We start from the raw sequence: 17,237 nt of genomic DNA, 5'->3' as shown, positions 1-17,237 counted from the left end.
TAAGGAAACAATTTCCAGGCCCGCCGCGTCCAGCCCGAAATATGAGAAAAAAATTATTAGAAATTCCGCGGGCGGTGTAAAGGCGGCGGACGGGCCGGAGGGAGGATGTTAAAGCCCCGCGGTGAGTTCTCCCGGGGTCCGGGGCGGCGGAGAGGCGTTTAGCGGGAGAAATATCAGGGTTATTTAAATTATGGGACTCGCTGAGGGGGCAGAGGAGCCGCGGCGGCGAAAGGAGGAGGAAAAAGTTTGTGCTGCTCTCAGCCCCTGCTCAGGACCCCAGAGAGAAAAATAATAATAAAAAATAAAATAAAAATAATCGGGCGGGGGTGCGGGGACTCCCGAAGTCGCTTCTGACAGGGCAGGGGGCGATGCGGCTGGAGACCCGAAGGTGAGGTCGGTGGGAAAAAAAAAAACCCCTTTATTCAGGGTCTGGAAAGTTTGAAAAGTTTTCCTCCTCCTCCGCCTCCTCTCTGGTGCTGCGAATATTGTGACAGCGGCAGCGGCAGCAGCGAGAGCGGAAGACATTAGAGACCCGAAAAATAAGGGAAAAATTAATATAAATTCGGTTTTGAGAGTAAACTCTCCGCATTTTCTACCAAAACATCCCGGGGGAAGGTGGGTCCCCAAAGGGCCTGGCGGAAACCCGCAGTCGGCAATATTTGGGGGGCACTTGGAGTGACTTGGGGGGAACTTTGCCCCTTTTTTCAAAAGAGGTTTTTCTTTTTTGGAGAAATGCATTTGTTTTCGCCCTTTCCTCAGGTGGGCGAGTCGGGGTCGGGGTGCGGGGTCTGCGAGGAGGTGTGAGCCCCGGGTGTGTGGCTGCGGGGGGGAGGGGGGTGCTAAATGAAAGCAGGAGATCTGCACAGACCAGGGACAGCTTGTTGTCAGTATCATAAACAACCAAAATGGAGGGAGAACTCAGGCATATAACCAAATAAAAATTTTTTAAAAATCGCAAAAAAATCCCAAAAAATCCGGGATGCTCCCCCTTTTCTCGCTCAAGGTAAAAGGATGAACCGCCTTTCCCCTGAAGTCCATTTTGACTTTGCAGGGACCAAGGAGTTAATATTTATTTATTTTTTCAAAACTTTCGAAGGGCAAAAGCCTTTTATAACTCAACCGACAATGAGAAAACGTGAAAATCCGATGCTCGAGAAGGAGGGGGAGGGGGGGGGAGGTGGTAGTGCAGAAACTGCTAAACTTATTGGTAATGTGGGCTGATCTGACATAAGATAAACACTATATTTGCTATTTTATAACTCTGTTTTAATGATCGTTGCGGGTTTTTTTTTCTCCCCCCCCGGTGGAAAAAAAAAAGTGATGCCATTTTCTTAATAGAGTTAATATGTGTGATTGGAAGAATAAACCCTTTCGGCTTTGAATTGCATTTTCGTCGCATTTATGCTTCAGGTTTTGTTGGTGGCTCCCTCCTTTCTTTAAACTAGGCTCTACAGAGGAGGGGTAGAGAGGTGGTGGTGCACACAGAGGCTGGTGTGCAAGACTGGAGCACCTTTTGGGGTGGGGTGCGGAGTTACTGAGCTACTCGCCTCCTGACACGTTTGCTTCACCTGCTCATCCTCAGGATAGAATGTCCAGCCGAGGTTTTCTGGTTTTATGTATAGAAAAGGATGGTGCCTTTTGCATCACAGTGAAGTTAATGGGAAAGTGCTGCTGATGTTGGTTTCCACGTGGGATGTGGGACAGAGCAGGGCATTTTAAAGGGACAGCTTCTCTTTTCTTACGATTTTTCATCACCTACACAGAAGCCCTGCGTGAGGACCAGCAGCAGAGGTGCTGGGAGGGTGTGGTGATGGAAGAGCCTCCTCTTTCCATGACTCAAACGCACCCACCTTTAGCAGTGATGGAGGGAAAGGAGGGCTAAAGCAGGCTCAACAGAAGATGGATATTGTGTAGATCAGTTTGTTTCCAAGCTGTTCTTTTGTGTAACAAGCCCTCCCAGGAACTTTGCATGTTACATTGCTGTGCTCTGGAAGCTGATTTTGGAAGGAATTGTGGAAAAATGAAAATAGTTTAAGGTGTGTGGTGTAATGGTATAGCATTATTGAACAGTTATGAATTCTGTGCAGTGAGATCAAAGAGCTGTGTATGCCCATAACATGATTTTACAGCCATTTTGTAAAAGCTGTAAAATACCTAATATTCAATTTGGCTTAAGGTACACTGAGGACTTCTGGTTGAAAACTGCAGACAGAGTGGTGGAGATTCTTTTACTCTGTAAGCAGTAGGCATTTCTTTAAGGGAAAAAAAAAAGCACATACACCAACACCATGGAAAAGTTTACACATACCCATTTTAAAGCCCCATCCTATACATGTGCAGTAACTCTGTGCCTCTGAAATGAAAAGGTTTTAAAGTCCTGTGACCTACCGGTTTGCATCTTTTAAGTTGAATTTATTTGTGTTATTTAACAGGAAATGTTTACTGATCATAAACTACTGTTGACTCTGATGGCTTAGATTTTCACAATATTTTCAAAATTGAAAATATGTAAGTTGTGTGCTGTACTCTGTTGGACATTAAGGTTCACCTTGAATAGAATTTACTTATGTTCCGTTTTCCACAGGTATATGAAGTTTCTGGAATAGATGCCTATTTTCCTTTGTTTTTATGATTTATAGAAATGGATTAATATAAGGACTGGATTTTTAGACTTATTATATAGAATATTTTTTCTGGCCATACTGTACAAATTATTATTTTGAAGTCTGGTGTACGTTAACCTGTGTTCACATCTGAACTCTTACCTGCACCTTTCTGTAAAGACCTCCATAGTAGCAGTTACATCAGTGTAGTGTGGTTTCTGATTTTGGAAGCAATTGCAACTTTCTAAGAACTCATTAAAAAAATTAATCCCATGAACCACTGTTAAATCAAAATTGATTGGAAAGTGATTAAACTGTCAGTGGAGAAGGGAAACTCCCCCCCCCCAAATAATCTTCGCAGAGATTTCATGGTGCCATTAATACTTATAAAACCTTTGAAATTTATCTTACATGTTGATTGTAGTTTGGCTGGAGGAAGTTACATTGACTATAAGTAGTCAAATTCAGTATGGATTTAAAATAAGTGAGACTTTTAGATCTTGAATAGTTGCCACTTTGACAAACCCGTTACTAACATCAATAAATTCAGTTTCTGTAAATGTGAAGGAGAAGTATTTCTTCCAGTTACATGTGACCATGGAGTTATTCAGTTTGCTTGGACACTTCACATTATGATTAATTTATTGTCATCCTAAATAAAAGTGCTGGTATTGTGATTTTTTTTTTTTTCTATATCACAAAAGGTGGTATGAAACCTTCTTCATGTTTGGGTTTTACACACCTGGCTACTTGTCTGAATCAGAAAATACACTCAGAGCACACAAGTATAAAACCTGTAATTCCTTGGAGAGTCTTACTTAGCTGGGACATAGCATAATTACTCATTTGAATTTGATTGTACTGAGCTTTTGTAATGCCTAAGAAATACTACCTGTTGAACATCCTTTTCCTGAAGCTTCTGTTAAATTGTACCAATTAACAGAAATAAGTTAAGGCTGTTGTATACTCATAATCTTTATTTCAGGTAGAATTAGAGAAGCCTCATAGCTGGAGATGCTTATTTGAAATTTATATGTCTAATTTTGCTATTGGACATTCTATAAGGAATTTAGCTGCTGTGGAAGATGATTTATAAATATGGGCTAATTCTGATAAAATTCAACATCTGCATATTTATTACAATCTAAATATTTTAATAAACAGACATCTTATAGCTAAATAAATTAGTGAATATGTTTTTATCAGTATATTTTCAAAGTTGTAAGTGTACTCTTGGTGTTTTAAAATCATCCAAAGGTGTTCTTTTTTTTCCTTTGTTTTTAATATAATACTGGTTGTCACTATATACATTTTGGTTTGGTATTCTGGAAATTTTCCTTTCTAAGGATTAAATTGTTATTTGCTGAATGAAATATAATGCTGCTGTCTTTGAGATTTGAAAAGCTTGAGAACTAAAACGTGTATCTATAGCTGTCTTTGAAGATTTGTTTTGATAATCATTTGCCCCTTGAGCTGTGTAATCAAAATATTGGTTCCTTCCAGGAATGTTTTAATGTTTTTTATTTAGAATCTTGTTCTTTGGAAAATTAATGTCTGAAAAGTTACCTGTTACACATATATACACACAGACACACACCCAAGAAAAAAGTTTTACTGAGTAACTTTACTTACACAATCTGGAATACTTGTTCTTTTTGATGTGTTTCCAAATGTATAGGAAATAAATAGAAATTTTCCTCTTTATATTGATAACATCTTAGATTCTTTAGATAAGTTATTTGAGTAAAGGAAGAGTTTCAGAAGAAGGCAAGAACAACTGAATGTGTTCAACAAAGTCCAGGATAGTGAATGTGTTCAAGGTAAAAAGGCTAACAGTTGTCCCTTGAGCCATTTTTTAACTGTTTTAAAAACCTGATGAACACCTTATCTGAAACATCAAATACTTTGAAAATATATCAGACACTGCAGAGGAGCAAAAATTGACCCTTAATTTCTTTAATTGTAACAGGAATTAATGTAGGCAGCATATTTAACCAATTAGTAAGTGTTTAGGTAGCCTTGGAAAAGTATTTACAAATAAGTTAAATGTGAGGGCAGGGTACAGTGAATTGATGAACTGAAAGTTAACTATGATTTTAGAATTCATGCAGGGGAAGTCTTTTCCATTTTATAATAAGACCACTTGGAGGTAACTAATTTTTACTTTTGTGTGTATTTCAGTACCTAATTTTTTTCTTTTTTTGAAAAAGCCTGAACCTGACATCTACTGTGTTACATTTCTTTTATAACAGGGCAACTTTTATATCTCATTAGCAAATTTAATTTGAGAAATTAAATGCACAATTTTACATTGTAACATTTTCTGGAAGTATTGATGTGTAGTTATTAACATTTGGAGTTGTGAGAAATACTCATGTATGAAAGCCTAGTAGCCGTTATTGCAGGGGCATAATTTGATTTTTAGTTTTGAGTCGCTTGGCCTAGTGCCCAGTAGCTTACATTCTACCCTGGGTGTCCACCTGTCTCTGCCTCCTCCCTCCAGGGTGGTATTGACAAGGATATGGTGATGAGGAACTACCAAGGGTGCTTTGGTATTTTTGCTTTCTGATTTTGTGTGTGCACTGGTGTGTGTTGTTCAAGTGTTAAGGTTTTTGTTCTTTTTTTTTTTAAATGCTTATCAGAGAACAAAATCCCAGTTTTAGAAAACAATATCTCATTTTTAAAAAGTGAAGTGGCGTGATACTGCATTAAAATTGTTGGTATTGAAAAGTCCCTGGATGTCTTGTAAACAGAGTTACTGCAGGGACATGGCATTAAAACTAACCACAGTGTGGGGGGGGAATTTGAGATGGCAACCCAAGAAATGGGTATGCCTATGTAGAAGGAATGAATTTAGGCAGTTGTATCCTAGGTTAATAGGAGGAGCAATTTGCTTGAAGTGTTTCCCTGTGTTTTTTTTAAGTGAAAACTTTTTCCTAATCTAAATACATAGAAAACCTAGAAATATTGAATGTGTTAGAAAGCAAAAATGTTCTTTTAGATGTTTTTTTTTTCTTAAAAAAAAATTGTAAGGAAAAGTGTATTATAAGAACCTAAGTGTCCAAATTTAATGGGGAAATGTCCAAAATTAATGGGGAAAGAACTAGGTATATGAGAATATCAGATGTAATCGTGGTAAATTTAAAATTTTGACTTCTGTGAATACAGAATAACTAACTATAAAGCAAATAATAGTAAATTTACTCCCCCAAAATGAGAGTGATAACTGGGGAAATCTGTAAGAGAGTATTTTTAATACAAATTGCTGGTTTATGGTAACCTTTTAAAAATAGATTCCTCCCCAATTTTTCCTCCATATCTTTAGACTTGTAGTAAACTAAATTAAACTCTAAGAATAATGTGTAGAGATTATTTGGAATACTCTATTTTTAAATAAGGAAAAATGATTTTTTGTTATTTTTTTAAAAGAGTAAAGATTATTTCAAATGTGTACCTAAGTGAAGTGTTCTGAAAAATTTTAGAAACTGTTGAAAATTATTTTCTTAATTCTTCATCAGAAACTTTAAAACTTCCCATTAAGTTAATGAAATAAAATTTAAAACCTTGGTTTAAGAACAGTGTACTTTGTGGACTTTTTTTTAGGACAATTTAAGTCATTTCTTCCAGACTCAGTAACATTTTAAAAGCTTTTCACAAGGTAAAGATAAGAACACTCACAAACTTTTTGACTTCTGAAGTGTTTTTAGGGGTAAGCTGACAGTTAAAGAAATTTTCTTCCCCATTTATTAATTAGCAATTGATTTTCTGAAGGAGAATCTAGATCTATTACAGTATTGTGTTCAAGAGTGGAATTTTCTTTTAATATTAGAAAATATTTTGAGGGTAAAGGAGGCATCGTTTCTTCAAGGGTCTCAGCAGACTGTGGTTATCTGTTATTGCAGAGCCTTGAGCCCTACCTTTTTTTGAGAATCAGAGACTCATTTTAGGCTTTCAGATATTAAATATTTGAGTTATTGTGTCAAACCAATGTTGGAATTGCACATTGTTTATTGATTATTTATGGTATCCTATCTTTTATTTCTGAATATGGAAATGTTAATTGTCAGATGAAATGCTACAACTACAAGGCTGCCATCTGATTTTTTGAAAAATTTTATCTTTTAAATCAATAGTTTGACATTAGAGCGTTGAGTTTTGAGATATATTTTTGGAGACTGTTCAGCTAGAAGTCGGAGAATGAGGAATTTAGTCCCTTTGACTAATAGGCAGAATTAGAAAAATGTTTTAATCAGTTTTTTTCTACTTGAAGATATTTTAGTAAAAAGTTGACTGAATTGTTCTTAATCAGAAGAATTTTAAGAAATTGAACCTGAAAGTTTGAGGTAGTTCAAATGTGCAGGTTCAAAATGGCATCAGTTGAATTTTAGACTAGTAGATTTTCTCAATAACTTGATTTTATTTCCTTGTATTGCCTTAATGCTGGAATTACATAGAGCCCACATCAGTTTTCATCATATTCTAAAACAGTTACACTAATAGGTCTTATTTTTATCAACTTTAGACAATGAAATGAAAATACTATTTTATATAAGGGTACATTACCTTTTTAAAACTATTATGTGCATTTCCTAAATTTAATTTCTTTAACTGTTCCATTCCAAGGAAGAGAAACTAGCTCCTTTACTTTAAAACTAAATTTGCTCTAAATTTGCAGTTTATGGGAGAGTTGTCACTTTATATGTTTAGATAAGATCTATTATAACCTTAAATGTAAATGTTAATATGATTATCATATCTGATTATAAACTATATCTCAAACGTGAATTTGCTCCCCTTCTTCTAAAATTGTTTTCTGAATAAAACTGAGAAAATATTTTTCATGTGTTTTTCTCATTTGTTATTGTCTAAAGTAATTTAATTGGGTAAGTTTTCAATGTCAATTATATTCCTCTTCTAATATTAATAGAATTTTGCCTAAAATTACTATTCAAATACACAGTGTCTCAGCAGTAAAATAGAACTAGATATATAATAAAAAGTTAATTATACTATGAGTGGTAGAAGCAGTCTTAGTAGTTCTTATTTGGAATAGTTTAAAATGGCTCAAACAAACTGCCCATGGGTATAAGGCATACCTCTAACAGCAGTTAGTGATATTTTATAGTTTTCTTTTTCTGCTTCATAAAGTTTGAGCATTCTCAGAGCTACTGTCATGCAATAAATAACTAATTTAACTATGCCCTGTGTAGAGTACACATATCAGGTTTAGCTTTTAATATAAGTTGCTTTAGCTTTCTTATAAGAAAACTGAATAAGACAGGTATCCCTTAGTTATAATTTGGTGGACATCACATCTTAAAAGATATTACAGGTAAAATATATTATCATAATCACTTACCCAAATCAAAATGAAAATAAACTATCAAGTAATTGTTTTAATTAGACATAGAATGATGGTTTTAAATATTTAACTAGATAATTTGATGTACTGCTGAAATATAGGGAATTTTAATTGAAAGTTGTTATTGTACCCGAATCTGTTTCTGTATGCCTCAAAAGTTTGTGAGTAAAAGTGAACACATGTGAAAGTCTGGTAGTTTACAGACGTTCCTAAACATCTATCCTTTGATAGTAATGAAAATGTATTTTTTAAATATGTGGGCAAAATTATTTCAATAATTATAACATTCAATTATTATACTTATTTTTCAAAGAAAAGTGGAGATGAATGGTTTAGTGTTGCTTATATCTCTTATCAGTTGCATATTCATTGCATTTGAAATTTTACTCATTAAAGCATTTGATACTTTAGGGATATTTTAGGCTTTTTTATTTTTTTTATTAGTGTAACAGTGTTTTCCTTAAAACCCCTTTTTTTTGGACATTATAATCTATTTAAGATAGTTATTTTAAAACTTTAGCTGCTTCTATTTAATAAGAATTTCTGTTCCCTAGATCATGTTATTCTTAAAAGAAGTTCCTATCATGAAATACTCTTAATCATAGCTAAAAGGTTATCTTTTTAAATATATGCTAGAAGCTTTTCTTCTTTCTGGAGTTAGGCTTTATCGCTATGAACTTACCTCTCAGAACTGCTTTTGCTGCATCCCATCAATTTTGGTATGTTCCATTTTCATTTTCATTTATCTCAAGGGTTTTTGTTTTTTAATTTCTCTTTGGATGTCTTCTTTGACCCTGTGGTTGTTCAGTAGCATTTTGTTTTATCTCCACATGTTTGGAAGTTTTCTGGTTTTCTTCATGTAATTGTCTGCTAGTTTCATACCTTTGTGGTTCAGGAAAGATACTTGATGTGATTTCAGTTCTCTTAAATTTACTGGGACTTGTTTTGTGACCTAACATATGGTCTGTCTTGGAAAAATGCTTCATGTGCACTTGAGAAGAATGTGTATTCTGTTGCTTTTGGGTAGAATGTTCTGCAAATATGCATTAAGTGTACCTGATCTAATGTGTCATTTAAGGCTGATATTTCCTTATTTTCTTTCTGGATTATCTAACCATTGGTGTAAGTTGGGTTTTAAAGTTCTGTTCTATTATTGTATTGCTGTGTATTTCTCCCTGTGTTTGCCTTATATATTTAGGGGCTCCTATGTTGGGTACATGAATATTCATAGATGTTATATCTTCATGTTCAAAGAAACAACCTAACTTTTAGAGATATTTTAGGAACTAGAAAAAGAGCTCAAGGAACTAGAAAAAGAAAGGAAGGAAACATGAAAGATTAGAGAAAAAAGTGAAATAGAGACTAAAAAGATGATAGAAAAAATCAGTGAAGCTGGTTCTTTGAAAAGGTAAATAAATTGACAACCTTAAGCTAGACTCATCCCTCCAAAAAAGAGGACTAAAATAAAATAAGAAATGAAAGAGATAGTACAGCTAATACCACAAAAATACAAAGCATCCTAAGAGACAGCTATGAGCAGCTACACACTGACAAATTGGCAACCTAAAAATGGACAAATTTCTAGAAACATAGCAACCTACCAAGACCGAATCATGACAAAATAGAAGATCGGAACAAATGAGTTACTGGTAAGGAGATTGAATCAGTAATCAAGACTTCCCAACAATCAAAAGTCTGGGATCAACCAGATGCCTTCACTGGTGAATGCTACCAAACATTAAAGACTTACAGGCATGCCTCATCTTGTTGCGCTCTATAGGTATTGTGTTTCTCACAAATTAAAGGTTTGTGACAATCCTGAATCAGGCAAGTCTGTTGTTGCCATTTTTTCCAACAGCATTGTGTTCACTTCCGTGTCACATTTTGGTAGTTCTCAGAATATTTCAAACTTTTTCATCATTACTGTATTTGTTACGGTGATCTGTCATCAATGATCTTTGATGTTACTATTGCAAAAAAAATTACAACTCATTGAAGGCTTAGATAATGATCAGTATTGTTTAGCAATAAAGTATTTTTTAATTACATTGTTTTTTAAGACATTCTGTTGCACACTTAATAGACTACAGGATAGTGTGAACGTAAATTTTATATGTACTGGGAAAACAAAAAAAAATCATATGACTTGCTTTTTGCAATATTTGCTATATTGCAGTGGTCTGGAACCAATCCTGCAATATCTTTGAGGTATGCTTGCAATTTCAATCCTTCTCAAACTCTTCCAAAAAATAGAAGAGGAGGGAACTCTTCCAAACTTATTTTACAAGGCCAGCATTACCCTGATACCAGAACCAGACAGGATGCCGCAAGTAAAGAACCTCATAGGCCAGTATCTTTGATGAATGGGCTTCCCAGGTGGCTCAGCGGTAGAGAATCCACCTACCGATGTGGGAGACTCAGGAGACATGTGTTTGATCCCTGGGTTGGGAAGATCCCCTGGAGTAGGAAACAGCAACCCACTCCAGTATTCTTGCCTGGAAAATTCCATGGAGAGAGGAGCCTGGTGGGCTACAGTACATGGGGTCACAAAAGAGTCAGACACAACTGAGCAACTGAATAAGTAGGCATGCCTCTTTCATGAACATAGATGCAAAAATGCTCAAAAAAGCATTAGCCAACCGAATTCAATAATACATTAAAAGGACTGTACACCATGATTAAATGGTATTTATTCCAGGGATGCAAGGATGGTTCAACATCCACAAATCAGTGTGATATGTCACATTAACAGATTGAAGGATAAAAATTATATGATCATTTCAATAGATATAGAATAGGCATTTAACAAGATTTAATATTTATGATAAAAAGAAAACTTTCAACAAATCAAGTAAAGAGGGAATGTACCTGAACATAGTTATGACCGTATGGGGAAGCTCAGAGCTAACATCATACTCAGTGATGAGAATCTTTTCTCACTCAAAGGTGAGAACCTTTTCCTTGATAGTCAGGAGGAAAGAGAGATACCTACTTTGACCACTTTTATTCAACACAGTATTGGAAGTCCTGGCCAGCCCAGTTAGGCAACAAAAAGAAATAGAAGACATCCAAACGGGAAAGGAAGAAATGAAATTGTCACTATTTGCAGATGGCATGATACTTTATATAGAAAACCCTAAAGACTCCCCTGACCCCCCCCCAAAAAAACACCTGTTAGAACTAGTAAATGAATTCAGTAAAGTTGCAAGATACAAAATCAATATAAAAAAATCTATACGTTACATTTCTATATGTTAATAATAAACTATCCAAAAGAGAAATTAAGGAAACCATCCCACTTAAAATTGTTGAAGACCGTATTCTGAAAATTGTTAAGACATTCATGAAAGAAATTAAAGAAGTCACAAATAAATTGAAAGATATCCTGTGCTCATGGATTAGAAGAGTTAACGTTGTTTAAATGTCCATATTTCCCAAAGCAACCTACAGATTCATTGCAATCACTATCAAAATTCCAAAGGCATTTCTCAGAGAAAGAGAACAAACAATCTTAAAATTTATATGAAACGATAAAAGACTTGGAGTACCCAAAGGAATCTTGTGAAAGAAAACCAAGTTGGAGGCTTCACACTTCCTTAGTTTCAAACTATACAAAGCTATAGTAAGAGAATAGTATGGTATCAGAATAAAAACAAACACACAGATCAATGGGCCAGAATAGAGAACTCAGAAATAAACCTATGCATTTTCGGTCAATTAATGCATGACAAGGGAGCCAAGAGTATACAGTGGGGAAAGGACAGTCTCTTCAATAATTCATGTTGAGAAAACTGGAAGCCATATGCAAGAGAATGGAACTAGACCACAATCTTAAACTATACACAAAAGTTAACTCAAAATGGATTAAAGACTTGAACATAAGACCTGAAAACATAAAACTCCTAGAAGCAAACATAGGCAATAAGCTCCTTGACACATGTCTTGGCAATAATTATTTTTAATCTGACATCAAAAGCAAAAGCAATAAAGGCAAAAATCAAAAAGTGACATTACATCAAACTAAAACTTTCTCCGTGGCAAAGGAAATCATCAACAAAATTAATAGACAACCTACTGAATGGGAGAAAATATTTGCACATCATATATCTGATTAGGGACTAATATTCAAAGTATATAAGGAAGTCATATAACTCAAGAGCAAAGAAAAAAAAATCCAATTAAAAATGGACAGATCTGAGTAAACATTTTTCCCAAGAAAACATGCAGATGGCAAACAGGTTCATGAAAAGACACTCAACATAATTAATCGTTAGGGAAATGCAAATCAAAACTACAGTGAGATAATACCTCACAGCTGTTAGGATGGCTGTTTAAAAAAAAAAAAAAGCTAGAAATAACAAGTGTTGGTGAGGATATGGAGAAAAGGGAACCCTTGTGAACTGTTGGTGGTGTAAACTGGTGCAGCCGCTATAGAAAAAACAGTATAGAGTTTCCTCAAAATATAAAAAATAGAAATATTGTATGATCCAACAATTCTACTTCTGGGTATTTATCCAAAGAAAACAAAAACAGTGACTTGAAAAGGTATATGGATCCCCATGTTCATTGCAGCATTATTTGTGATTGGCAGGGTATGGAAACAATTTAAATGTCCATCAGTGAATGAAGGGATAAGGAAGATGTGGCATACATGTGCATGCGTGAGATATATATTAATTCATCCATAAAAGAGAATGAAATCTTGCCATTGATGACAAAATGGATGGACCTCAGAGGTCTGTGTGAAATAAGTCAGAGATAGGTGCACACCATATGATCTCTTCTATGTGGGATCTAATAAATAAACTAATTTTTAAAAAACCCACGCTCACAGATACATAGAGCAGATTGGTGGTTACCAGACGCAAGGAGTGGGAGATAGGAGAAATGGATGAACTGCTTTTGGTTTTGATATTTAGTTTAAATAAATGGGAAGCAAAAACAGCAAAAAATACATACTAGAGATCGAATCGGTGTGCTTAAGCGTTGGTCCTGACGTGGTGCTTCAGTTTCATCATACTCATCTCACCTACCATCAGCCAGTGCAGGAAGAGGAAGAGAAAGCAATTTCTTTTCAGAGAAGGGCAGTTGATCATATTCAGGGGCTGACTCATAAGAGCTTTTCTAAAAGGCATGATACCTCTGCCAGAATTAAAAGGAATTTCTTAATTAAAACCATAATGCCCGTGTGTCTAAGAAGTGTTTTCATAATCAGGTTTCAGGCACACTTGTGTGCCTGCACTGGCCCTTCCAAGTGTTCTGCTGTTTGCACGTATTTGCTCTCAGTGCTGCCACCCTGTGTATGGCAGTGCCTCTGTCCTGTCTGCACTAATTTTCTGTGTGTGTGTGTGTGTGTGTGTGTGTTTTATGAAGCAATAGTGTCCAAAACTACTTCGGGAGAATGAACATGCATATTACAATAAATTTAAAAGATATTTTCATATACTCTGCCCTGTGTTCAGTGGCTGTACTAAATCTAGACTTTTAAAGGTTACACAATTTAGAAATATGGTATTCAGTTGCCAAAAATGAAATTTGGGGGATTTTTAAAAAGACAAATACCTTTATCTGTTTCATCCGTCACTTCACTAAACAAGCTATTCAAAATAGCTTGAAATAGTGAAATATGAAAGCAGAGGGTTTGATCCTTTATAAAGTTGAGAAATATTATAAGGTGTTTTTTGTTTTAGCCAAGTTTTAGTTAAAAGTTCTTCCTAGTAAAAGCAAAACCAAAAATGAGCACAAAAGAGACTGTTTCTGTTTAAAAGAAAAAGAAACTAAATTTGATTGGTTAAATTATTCCCTGAATCATTAGCCAACATGACTTTTAAATTATATCACCCCAAATATTTTGAGTATTAATACTTTGCATCAGTGATAAAGTAGTTCGCCTGGATAGCAATCTCTGTTTTCACCTATATTATCTCATTTAATTTTTACTGCAGTCTTGTGAGATAGGAAGTGCAAGCGTAATATGTATGCAAGGAACAGTAATGACTTCAGAAACAAATTATGTTACTTTTTATGAACAAGTCTCTAGACTGTACAGGTCATAGAAGCTCAATACATTAATTTGCTAGAGAGTAAACCTGAATTATCTCCATATTGAGGATTTATTTTAAAAATCAATTTGTCTTAAAGCTAAAATTTTCAGTCATGAAGTTGATAGTAACTCCAGTTAGAAAGTACTGCTTGTCTAGGTATTTTTAAAAGTTATAGATAAGGGGGAAATTTTTTTATGAATTTACTAAGTTAAAGGAGATTTTTAAAGATGTACGCCTAAACTTTGCTTTTTAATGACCTTAAATTGGTACAGTTTTACTAATCTTCGCTTCAAATCACATTTATAACAAAGCCTTCTGATATCAGAATAATGAACATCTCTTTTTAAATGTTTGTCTAGTTTTAGTTCAGTAAATAATGTAATCATATATCATAATTGAACATACTGTTTAGTTTGGTTAATTTCAGATGTTAAGCTTCCTTCATAGAAACGTCACTGACGATTTTACCACTCAGGAGAATTGAAAAAACGTTATGCAACATGTGGTGTCATTCCAACTACTGCGAACTTCCAAGTCAAGTTCAAAATCTTTTTTTAATTTTTGCTGGGAAAGATTGAGGGCAAAGAGAGAAGGGGCTGACAGAGGACGAGTTGGTTGGATGGCATCACTGACTTAGTCGACATGAATTTGAGCAAATTCCGGGAGATAGTGAAGGACAGGGAAGCCTTGCGTGCTGCAGTCCATGGGGGCACAAAACCGGTTGAAATTTAGTTGATTAACTGTGATTCAGTGATTCAGGTGTGCAGCAAAGTGATTCAGTTATATACATTCTCTTTCCAGTTCTCGTTCATTATAGGTTATTACAGGATACTGAGTATAGTTCCCTGTGCTGTACACTCAGTCCTTGCTGTTTACCCATCTTACATACGGTAGTCTATGTCTGTTAATTCCAAATTCCAGATCCTGTTAGCATGTGCTTATCTCCGCAAGTTTAGGGAATTAGAGACACACGCCAACTTTGATGGTGGCCATTTCTTGACTTTGTCCAGTCTCCATGCAACAATGTTTTTCTCATATACCTGTCTACCTCTTAGCTGTCCTGATGTTAAGTCCCATCTCAGACCATCTGTTTTTTTTTTTTTTTTTTTTAAGTTTCTTTATTCTTTCTCCAAATGAGAGCAAGAAGTGGGGACAGTAGCTCCTGCCCCTCTTAGGGTACTGATGTTGGCCTTTCCTTTTTCCTTGTCTTTTTTTTTTTTAAGTACCTTTCAGATAATAGGTTGATATATGAAAGAGATGCTACCAAGCAGAATATTTTAAAATACCAAGTGAATGATGGACAGTAAAAGCTAGATCTTCAAGGGAAGGCAGAGGTGGCTCTGGAGGTGGGCTTTGCACAAGGTGTGATCTGGGACTAGACAGAAGGAGGGAGAGCAGTACGATGCAGCGGATGGTTTCAGCAGGCTTTAGGAGGAGGCAGAAGTGTGCTTGTTGTCAGCAGTCTCCAAGAGGACCAGTCCGCCTGGAGGAGGTGCCGTGGTTGGGAGCAGGGCCAGGTGGAACTGCAGCGGGGTGCTGGGGCCTGCGGTGAACCACCTCACCCGCAGCCTGAGGAACCTGCAGTCTGCGCTGTAGATGGCACTGCAGGTTCTTGAGCAATGGAGGGTATTCGGAAAACGAAGTTCATTCAGAATCCAGAATGAACTGAGCCTACAGGTATGAGACTAGAGTCACAAAAATGTTAATATGACCCAGATTTGGAGTGGTGATCCACTGCTGCTCAGATCTCCATCACCAAGCCCATTCTCACTAGCAAGTTCCAGACCTTCATTCTCAGGGCCGCTTGGATGTAGCCACCAGGCATCTCAGACTCAGCATCTGTATAACTAGCAACTCAGACCTCAGTCATCTTATTTACGACCCCACTGTTCTTTCAGGCCCCTGATCAGGAAACTGTCTTTTCTGCGTTGAGTTGGAATTTCGGTTGTAAGTTTTAGGATTTCTGTTGTAGAGATACCAAACCAAGTGGAAACATAAGGGGAGTAGGAGGATTCAAGTGGTCCTGGAGCAGGGAGTTTTTTTTGGGGGAGTGGGGCGGGGAGTGCATCCAGCCAAGAACAAGGGAATGATGAGGGCCTCGTCCTGCAGTGCCCACTGGGTGCTGTCCTGGAACTGGGGCCTAGGGCGTGGTGAGTGAGCGGAACACTGGTTGGTGAGGCTGGGAGGGAAGACTCAGGATGGGACCGGTCCTCACCATTATGGAGCAACCCCATGGTTCAGAGCTGGGACTGCAGTGGCGTGATGCCCCCCTTCCCTGGGTCTCCTTCTCACCCCTCTGCTCCGTCCTCTCATCGTGAACCCCCAGCATCTGGCCTGCTCCGAGCCCCCTTCCTCCATCCTCTCCCCAGGTCACAGAGAAGCTCCCTGCCCAGGGCCTGCCCTGCAGCCTGGTGGGGACGGCCTCAAGTCTCCTGCCCACCCGGGACTCCAGGCCTCAGCCATCTCCACGTCCACATCCTTGTACAGGACAATTGTCTCCTGTTCAGTTCGCAGATTGATAGAGGGCCCGCCATAGGCCAGGGATCCTGCCAGACTCAGCTGGGTGGGAGGCAGGAGACGGTAAGCAGCCATCTCCCCTTTGGGCGCCCCGCCCCCCCCGCCTCATGCCTGGGCCCTCCTATCGTGTGCAGACAGACGGCTGCCCGCCGCCAGCAGGCCAGCCTTGTAGCCAGGCTGCAGAGACAAGCACACGCACCCCAGAGAAGGACTGGCACAGATGACAGGCTTGGGGAGAATGTACATACACACCCGGAACCGGGGGAACCCAGAGTCCCAGGGAGACAGACCCCCACAGCGGGCCAGGGGAGACACGTACCCTGGGTGTGTGTCTACACATACCCTACTATCGTCTGTAGTTCTACAGACAGACAGCAGGGGAGAGGCAGAGGGATGAGAGCGCACCCGGCTCAGGCCAGAGAGAGATACACGCTCCCACGGGGTGGGGGTGGGTGACATAGTGACACATGTCCAGAAGACAGGTGTGGGGGACAGAGACAGACACCCAGAAATGGTGGGGTACAGACCAGGATGGCATGGGTCACTCGTGGGGACAGAAGGAGACCCACACAGGAGGTGGGGGAGTCACACCCGCGGCAGGGTGTGAAGGAGACACCCACACTGGGGCATGGGGACAGAGAGGCCCCTCCGCACCCAGGAGAAGCTGGACGCCCGCCCAGGCATCCAGAGCCCGGGAGAGACGTGCACTGC

The 17,237-nt window shown here is 37.7% G+C and overlaps 1 protein-coding gene across 2 annotated transcripts in view; it reads left to right on the top strand.

Moving 5' to 3' along the window:
* Positions 1 to 10: 10 nt before the first annotated feature.
* PLAG1 (pleiomorphic adenoma gene 1) overlaps positions 11 to 17,237 on the top strand; it is a 47,005-nt gene continuing 29,778 nt past the window's right edge. For both annotated transcript variants that reach the window (XM_010838972.1, XM_010838971.1), the window contains exon 1: positions 11 to 121. The gene's annotated coding sequence lies outside the window, so the exon portion shown is untranslated. The remainder of the gene's footprint in view (positions 122 to 17,237) is intronic.

This window comes from Bison bison, unplaced genomic scaffold, assembly GCF_000754665.1.
Source record: "Bison bison bison isolate TAMUID 2011002044 unplaced genomic scaffold, Bison_UMD1.0 scf7180017864108, whole genome shotgun sequence".
Classification (NCBI taxonomy): domain Eukaryota; kingdom Metazoa; phylum Chordata; class Mammalia; order Artiodactyla; family Bovidae; genus Bison; species Bison bison.
Note: the sequence above shows the minus strand (reverse complement) of the source record. Positions and strands in the feature narration are given on the sequence as shown.